The 8,271-nt window shown below is 48.1% G+C and overlaps 1 long non-coding RNA gene across 1 annotated transcript in view; it reads right to left on the bottom strand.

The window, feature by feature from the left end:
- The window catches only part of LOC109313232, a 17,681-nt gene extending 9,835 nt beyond the window's left edge, over nt 1–7,846 (bottom strand). The window contains exon 1 of the long non-coding RNA XR_002101999.1: nt 7,833–7,846. This is a non-coding gene — a long non-coding RNA (uncharacterized LOC109313232). The remainder of the gene's footprint in view (nt 1–7,832) is intronic.
- Nucleotides 7,847–8,271: the final 425 nt, after the last annotated feature.

The following is an 8,271-nucleotide window of genomic DNA, read 5'->3' as shown; positions in this document are numbered from 1 at the left end:
AGGGACCTTGTACATCTTCAAGTCCAACCCCCTGCCAGGACAGGAGAAAAAACTGGGCTCAAATGATCCCAGCCAGGTAGGCATCAAGCCTCCTCTTAAAGACCCCCAGGGTAGGAGCCAGCACCACTTCCCTTGGAAGTTGGTTCCAGATCCTAGCCACCCTAATTGTGAAGTAGTACTTATGAATGTCTAATCTATACCTCCTCTCCAACAACTTGTGGCTGTTATTCCTTGTTATGCCAGGGGTCGCTAGAGGAAACAAGGTCTCTCCCAAACCCTTCTGGTCCCCCTAGTGAGTTTATAGATGGTCACCAGGTCCCCCCTCAGCCTTCTCTTTTGAAGGCTGAACAGGTTCAGGTCCCGCAGTCTCTCATTGTAGGGTCTGCACTATAGTCCCCGGATCATGTGAGTGGCCTCCTCTGGACCCTCTCAATGTTGTCCACATCCCTCCTGAAGTGGGGCACACAGAACTGGACACAGTACTCCAGCTACGGCCCGACCAGTGTTGCATAGAGGGGGAGGATCACCTCCTTGCCCCTGCTAGAGATGCACCTGTGGATGCACGACAAGGTCCAGTTAGCCCTGCCAACCGTGACCTCACATCGTCAGCCCATGTTCATCTTGGAGTCAATAATGACTCCAAGATCCCTTTCTGCCTCTGTGCTCTCAAGAAGGGTTTCCCATCTCATAAGTGTGCTGCTGGTTACTATTGCCCAAGTGTAGCACCCTGCACTTGTCAGTGTTCAAGTGCATCCTGTTTTTGCTAGCCCACCCCTGTAATCTATCCAAGTCTTGCTGCAGTCTTCCCCTCCCTACTAGTGTGCTCACCTCACCCCAAATTTTGGTATCATCAGTGAATTTAAACAGGGTGCTTTTCAACCTGTCGTCCAAATCACTGATAAAGAGATTGAACAGCACGGGCCCAAGGACCAAGCCCTGGGGGACTCCGCTGCCCACTTCTCCCCAGGTTGACTATGACCCATCCATCACCACCCTCTGAGTGCAACCCTTCAGCCAATCTGAAATCCAACTGACTGTGTAGGCATCAGTGCCACAGTCACCCAATTTCTTAATGAGGATGGGGTGGGAGATGGTGTGAAAGGCCTTGCTGAAGTCCAGAAAGACAACATCCACGGCAACACCTGCATCCAAGGCTTTTGTGACCTGATCATAAAAGGCAATCAGGTTGGTCTGACATGACCTCCCCCTAATGAAACCATGCTGGTTGCCCTTGAGCATCATCTCTGAGGCCAGCCCATCACAGATGTGCTCCACGATGATCTTCTCAAAGAGTTTCCCTAGAATTGAGGTAAGACTGATAGGCCTATAGTTGCCTGCGTCCTCCCCCCCCGCTTTTTTAAAGATGGGGACTACATCGGCTACCTTCCAATCATCCAGCACCTGGCCCGAGCACCACAAGCACTCATAAAGCCATACTTTTGGTAGTAGGTAGGGCTATTCCATGTTGTGTCCGTCTCCTGTTGCTACTTATTGTTATGTTTGCAGAGCATTTGGTTCAGTGTTTTTTAGTACAGTAAAGATGGTTGCCCCATTGCTCTGTCTGATTTTAATGGGATAAACAAACCTAACAATCCAGGTGTCAGGGTTTAGAGCAGAGGGAGAGTTAACCTTCCTTGAAACATTGGGTGCCCACTGCAGCCAAAGTTAAGGACTTTGACTAGGGTGTGTCGATGCTCTTACTGGGCACGTCTACACACAATGCTTAATGCGCAGAAGACTAATCCTACTGCACATTAGTGTGGCAGGCAAAACCTGTGCTAATGTGTTTCATTGGGAGGCGTGTTTGTATCCGTGTCCAGGAACACAGATTCAAAGAAATCGTTTAAGAGCTCAGCTTTGTCCATCCTATCTGTTATGAGTTGCCCTAGTCCATCCTGTAGTGGCCCTATGTTACCCTGTGCCTTCTTCTTGCTAACTATATACTTAAAGAAGGACTTTTTGTTACCCTTAATCTTTGTTGCCAGCCTGAGTTCCATTTCTGCTTTGGCCTTCCTCACTGCTTCCCTACAAGCATAAGTTGAGCAGCCAGGGTTCAGGTGGCTCACAGCACTTGTGGCCCCATCATACCAAGTGCCCACACACACCACCTTCAGGAGGATAGTGGTACCCTCCATTTATGAGGCATGCAGGGAGTACTTGAAGAAGATGTGCAAGGCAGGTTGACCTTATACTTCACCTTGGACATATGGAGCCGCCAGGGTGGAGATCATGCATACCTCTCCCTCACAGCACACTGGTGCAACCAGTCATGCCATCAGTAAGCTCTCCTTCCAGCCAAGACAACAGATGAGTCCCACATGGCAACTGAAATCATGAGGGCCATGAAGCATGTGATGCAGTGGTGGCTTATTGGGCAGGGTGAGCTCATCCGCAAGTTCATGGTCAACAACGAGGCCAATATGGTCAAGGTGGTCTGTGATGCCACCTTTGTTGAAATCCGCTGTGTGGCACACAAGCTCCACCTCACTGTCACAGACACCTTGGAGGGGGACAGGGCTGCCAGTGACTGTGCCAGCGCCACCAGCAAGCTTATTTCCAATTGCAGGAAGGTGGCAGTCTACTTCAACTGGAGCATCAAGGGGGGGGCAAGATGCGGCAGGACAAACAGGCAGATCTCAACATCCTGCAGCACAAAATCATGCAGCATGTGGAAACTCAGTGAAACTCCAGATAGCTGATGCTCGAGAGGCTGGTGGAGCAACAGAAGGCCATCCACGAGATGGTCTTGCTTGGGGAGACTGAGATCAGTGGCCCACTTAAGAGAGCTGAGTGGGATACCATCTCCCAGATCTTGGTGGTCCTCAAGCCCTTCCTCAAGGCCACCAAGACCCTTCATGCTGGCGATGTTTTCCTTAGCCAGGTGATCCCTGTAGTGAGGGAACTTCAGAGACAAATAGAGAAGTTCCAGGGAATCAGTGTTCCTGGACTGGGCAAACTGCTGTCACCAGACATGCAGGCACTGGTGAGGCAGTTGAAGGAGGATATCAGGAAATGGCTTGATCCCTTGTGGTCCAGTATGGTCCACATGCTGGCCACTGTGTATGACCTGAGGGTGAAGGGTAGCATATGCAGCAGCCAAAGCCTGGATCAGTGGACAGAGGTGCTGGTGAAGACAGTCAGGGAGGCAGAATGATGGAGGTGGGGGGACGTGGAAGAGGAGGAGCCACTGTCCTGTATCAACATACCATCCACCAATCAATCTCCTCCTCCACCACAGGCACTGCCAATGTGGGCCAAGGGCATGGCTTCCATGGTGGGGTCCAGAGGCAAGAGACCCCACCATCAGGCAGGTAGTGCTCAGGCCTTGGTGGCTGCCTCTCACCAAGAACATGGAGTCACTGCTGTGACCTCTTGGCCTACTGGGCAAGCTGCAGTCAGATGTGGCTAGATCTGGCCACAGTTTCCCAGAAACACCTGTCTTTTCCACTGACCAGTGTTCCAAGTGAGAGGGTGTTCTGCAATGCTGGTGATGTAGTGACACCCCACCACACCTCCTTGGATCCTGGTTTGGTGGAGCAGCTGGCGTTCCTGAAGGTGAACCTCCCGCTGCTGGGGTACCCCAAGCTCCAGGTGCAGATGGAGTAAATGCCACCCTCCTCTCTGCATCCACACCTATTTCCTTTTTAAATTTTTTTAAAACCATTTAATGCCCTGCTCTCAGAGCTGGAGGCAGCACTGAATGCATCACCAGCCAGCAGGGGAAGAACATGTCCCTGCTGAGCTCCCATGCCAGGATGAACTTGGAGGTATAGACTGGGGCTATGGGGAAGGAGGGGGCCCCAGGTCCTGGGGATGACCACTAAAACTGCACTCTGCCATGGCCAGGAGGCCTGGAGGGACTGCTGGCAGCACAGCAGCCCTAAGAAATGCCAGGACTAAGGATCCTTCTGGTGAAAGGTAGGTAGGAGGTGCCATAACCTCCAGCCACCACACATGCACACAGTCCTGGCTGTGGAAAGTGCAGACCCATTACATCTTTGACAGGCCTGAGTCTTGCTGGTTCCAGTGGAGTTCTGAGGCTCCAGGTGAGCTCAGCTGGGATGCCAGCTTTCAGGTTGAAAAACCCTTTATCAGGCTGAGGAAGCACCTGCAGTTGGTATGTATGTTGTTCCTGGATGGAAGGAATAGTAAAGAAGCCAGAGAGTGGCATGCAATGCAGGCAAGAAAGCCAGTCAGTGAAAATGGAAATGGAGGCATCAGGGGTTGAGGGACAGGCTGGGGGGTGGGGGCAGGAAGGAAGGAAGATGTAGCAGTGCAAGTAAAAGTGGAGCGGTACCTAGGGAGTCAGATGTCCAGCAGGTTGTAGTGTATCAGAATTCCAATGTCTATATTGAGTCCATGAGTTTCTGTACCTAGGAGGCTGATGAAGTACAGTTCATAGGCTCATCTGTGAAAAGTGGTTTGTAAATTCCCTTTGAGGATCAGGCCTGAGAGATTGGAGACAGGTAGTGTTTTGTTCTTGTCTTTAATATATTTTTGGTGTGCACTCATTCTGGTGTGCAATTGCTGCTTGGTGTCTCCACATATTTTCCAGGGCACTTGGTGCCCTGATGGAGATATATATTGTATTGTGAAGATATCTCCATACTGGAGATATTGTTGGCAGGTTTTGCACATCATGTCATGGCATGGCCTGGATCCATTCACTGTGTTTTCAGCTGTAGGAAATTGGCTTCTGGTGATGAGGTTAGTGAGTTTCAGTGCTTGTTTGACTTTACAAACCACTTTTCACAGATGAGCCTATGAACTGCACTTCATCAACTTCCTAGGTACAGAAAACTCATGGACTCAGTATAGACTTTGGAATTCTGACGCACTACAACCTCCCCAGGTACCTCTCCACTTTTACCTGCCCTGCTACATCCCTCTTCCCTGCCACCCCAGCCTGTCCCTCACCCCCTGATGCCTCCATTTCCATTTTCACTTGTTACCTGTCAGCTCTATGCTCTTGGGGAATCCTTGCACAGTACACAGCCTGTCTGACTCACAAATGACTCCCCCTGCCCCCCCCCACACTTGAACAAGAACTGATTAGAGGAAGGACTTACAAAAGACAATGAAGATGCAGACATGGGTAATAAGAATGAAGCAACTCCCCTGGTCTCATTTAAATGGAAGATGAAACAGAAAAGCACCTTCATTAGCATTCAGGATGGTGAACAGAGATTCCAAGGCAAGGATTGCACTGAACTCTGGGAACAGAGAAGCAAGGAAGCACTGCATGATGTGGGATCCCTGCTTCGAATGCTAATCAACCCATGTCTGCACACACACAGCTCAGCATTTATCAGGCCAATTCTAGTAATGACTCCTTTATTGGTACCCAAAACACTGAATCTGCCTGTCTGCACTGTGAGCTCTCTCAGAGTAATACCACCCATAGCCAGGAGTGATCAGTTCCTATTATCCAATATATGAGCCATTGTTTACCCGTAAAGAAAACCTAGCGTTCTCTCTTGAGACATTGTTACTTCTCATAAAAACCTCTACCCAAATTCAAGTTTCTGTCCTGGTGCTCAGATCCAAAAGCTGCACCAGTTCCTCTCCTTTTCTCCCTGGGATCCTTTCTTTGATCATGCTGAGGGCTCTGCCTGTCTGCAAGCTCCAACAAACACCTGGAAACCTCAACTGGTTCAAGCTTTGCCAAGTGGTGAGATCCCAACTCTCTCTCTCTCTCTCTGACTCCAGGAACCTGACTTTTGCTTTAACTCCAGGCACAGCTTTCTAAACCTGACTTATGCTAATCAAACTTGAGCTAGACTTCCCCAAATATCTAACTGAAACTATGTAATATTGTAACTGTTTTATTTGTCTCTCTCGTATTACTACTGGTATCATCATAAGTTCATATACTTGGCAATAAATAACTTTTATGGTCAAGCTGGTTGCTATACTCTCTCTCTGAACCACATTTACTCTTCCTTCCCCTTGACCTCCCAATTTGCTGTGCAGCAACACTTCTTTTATCTAAGCCAAAGATCCCTGTAATGCCCAAAAACTATGGTGGGGAATGCTCAACAAGGGAGTTACTACTAGGACCACTGTGACAAGAGATTGGGATGTGCTGAGTTTTGAAGCACATGATGGTATCAGCTGAAAGTGCTGATTGGACTCAGCCTGCTCAGAAATACTCTGTTAGCATATGTGTGTGTATGTCAACTGTGTTTATTATTGGCCTGCTGAAATAAGGGATGAACTGAGTTCAAGGCACAGGAAGGTATCAGCCTGTCAATGCTGAATAATTCAGCCTGACTCAGCTGTGCTCTGTTAACCCGTGTGCTTGTGTCTGACTGCATTTTATTGTTGCCCTGATGAACTGAGTTCAAAGCATATAAGGGTGTTAGCCTGTCAGTACTGAATAACCTGGCCTAGCTCAGGCATGCCTTGTTAATCTTTGTGTGTATGTATGTGCATGTGTGTGTTTGACTGATTTGGTGGTTGGAGAAACCCAGCCCCATTGAAACTGAGTCCTGCAAGATAGCTCCATTGGGAGTGAGGACTTGCATAAGGGACAGATACAGCTCCATATAAAACCACAAGTAACACAAGCAGCACATGGATAGAATTGCAGAGACCCCAGAAACATACCCCTAATAAATGAGCACACCCCAAAGTGACAGGCAAATCTGGTAACACACTGACTGGCTTTCTTGCCTGCATTGCATGCTACTCCGGCTTTTTTCTATTCCTGCCATCCAGAAGCAGCACACGTACCAACTGCAGGTGCTTCCTCAGCCTGAAAAAGGGTTTTCCAACCTGAAACCTTGCTAAGATATATTTCTCTAACTATTCAGTTGGTCTACTAAAAGATACCAGATTGACCCAAAGAACCTTGTCTGCCAGTGCCTTAGACCAACACACGTAAGGGTGTTGCACACACATCCTTCAGCTGACCGGAAGGACACAGGGCCCTGGGCACATCTAAGCCCCAGGGCTGGGGCTGGCAGGGAGAGTTCTCTGGTAGCAGCTGGAAAAGAAGCTCCTGCAAGAAAGGAAAGAAAGGCTCTGTGATAGTTCAGATGCCTGAGATGCTGCTAGTGCTACTGTGCTGCTTACTAAGTTATTACCTGTTTTTATTTAAAGTGGTGGACCAGAATGAGGCTGTAGGAGAGGAGGAGGCTTCACTGGGGCTTGTGTTGTGTAGAAGCCCCAGCATCAGTAAGAGTGCCTTAACACACACGCACACACACACACTCACACGTCATGAGTTTTGCTTGTCAGCAGCTTGAGGTGCAGTTTCCCAGAAACCCCTGCACCCATCTCCTTGAAACTTGGCAGGCTTTGTGACCTCAGCAGAGGCTATTATGCCTGCTGTTTTCACCTCCTGTGCCTTCACACTTACAAGTGACCTAAGTTTTGCTTCCAAGATTTTGAGGTGCATTGTCCCAGAAACCCCTACACCTATCTCTTTGAAACTTGGCAAGCTTCATGCCCTCAGAAGGGGCCACCATCCCTGCTGTTTTCATCCAAATCTGGGAGAAAATGATAAAGTTATAGGCTGTTTTGTGCTTCCCCATTATAGCCTATGGGCAAAACGTCAAAACATTTTCAACAAAACGGAACGGAACAGTGCTTCAAAATTAAACCAAACTCAAAACAAAACAGTCCCTTCAAAATGGAAGTCAAAACGAAATGGTGCTGTGTTGCACAGCCCTGATCTCCATGATCACCACATTTAATGCAGCAAAACCATAAGAATCCATTGACACTACACAGTGCTGTCACAAAAAGAGATCTCTCTCAAGTGCACCAAAATGCCCTCTTGGAAACTGTGTGGTTGAGCAAAACAACCACTTTGCTCCAGAATGAACTCACACAGAAAAATGCTAAATGACAACTGCATCTTTCTGATCTTACAGTCCTTGTCCCGAAAGTAAACCTACACAGCATCTTCAGAAGGTGGGCCTCAGAACAGAAATGCAAAATTTTACTGGACACTAAAACTATGGATTAGACACAGACAATACTTTTATGGCTCATTATAATCTATTTGCTCCCTTTCCTAACCTCTCTGTGCTCCACAGGTGATAACAGCCCTCTTCCCTATTGACTTAATTTATCCTTTTAGGGTGCTTGTACACATGAGGGGAGTGTAGTTCCCCTAAATTGAAATGGTGCAACTGCTGGTACACATGATAATGGGGCCATGTACACATGACAAAAAGTGACAGAAAGCATCATTTGTCTAATATAATGGCATCATCATGTATATCATATTTCTGTGTAAAAATGTATTTGAGCATGGCAACT

The sequence above is a fragment of the Crocodylus porosus genome, unplaced genomic scaffold, assembly GCF_001723895.1.
Source record: "Crocodylus porosus isolate Cpor-Errol unplaced genomic scaffold, CroPor_comp1, whole genome shotgun sequence".
NCBI classification, from domain to species: domain Eukaryota; kingdom Metazoa; phylum Chordata; order Crocodylia; family Crocodylidae; genus Crocodylus; species Crocodylus porosus.
This window is presented reverse-complemented; position numbering and strand designations above follow the sequence as displayed.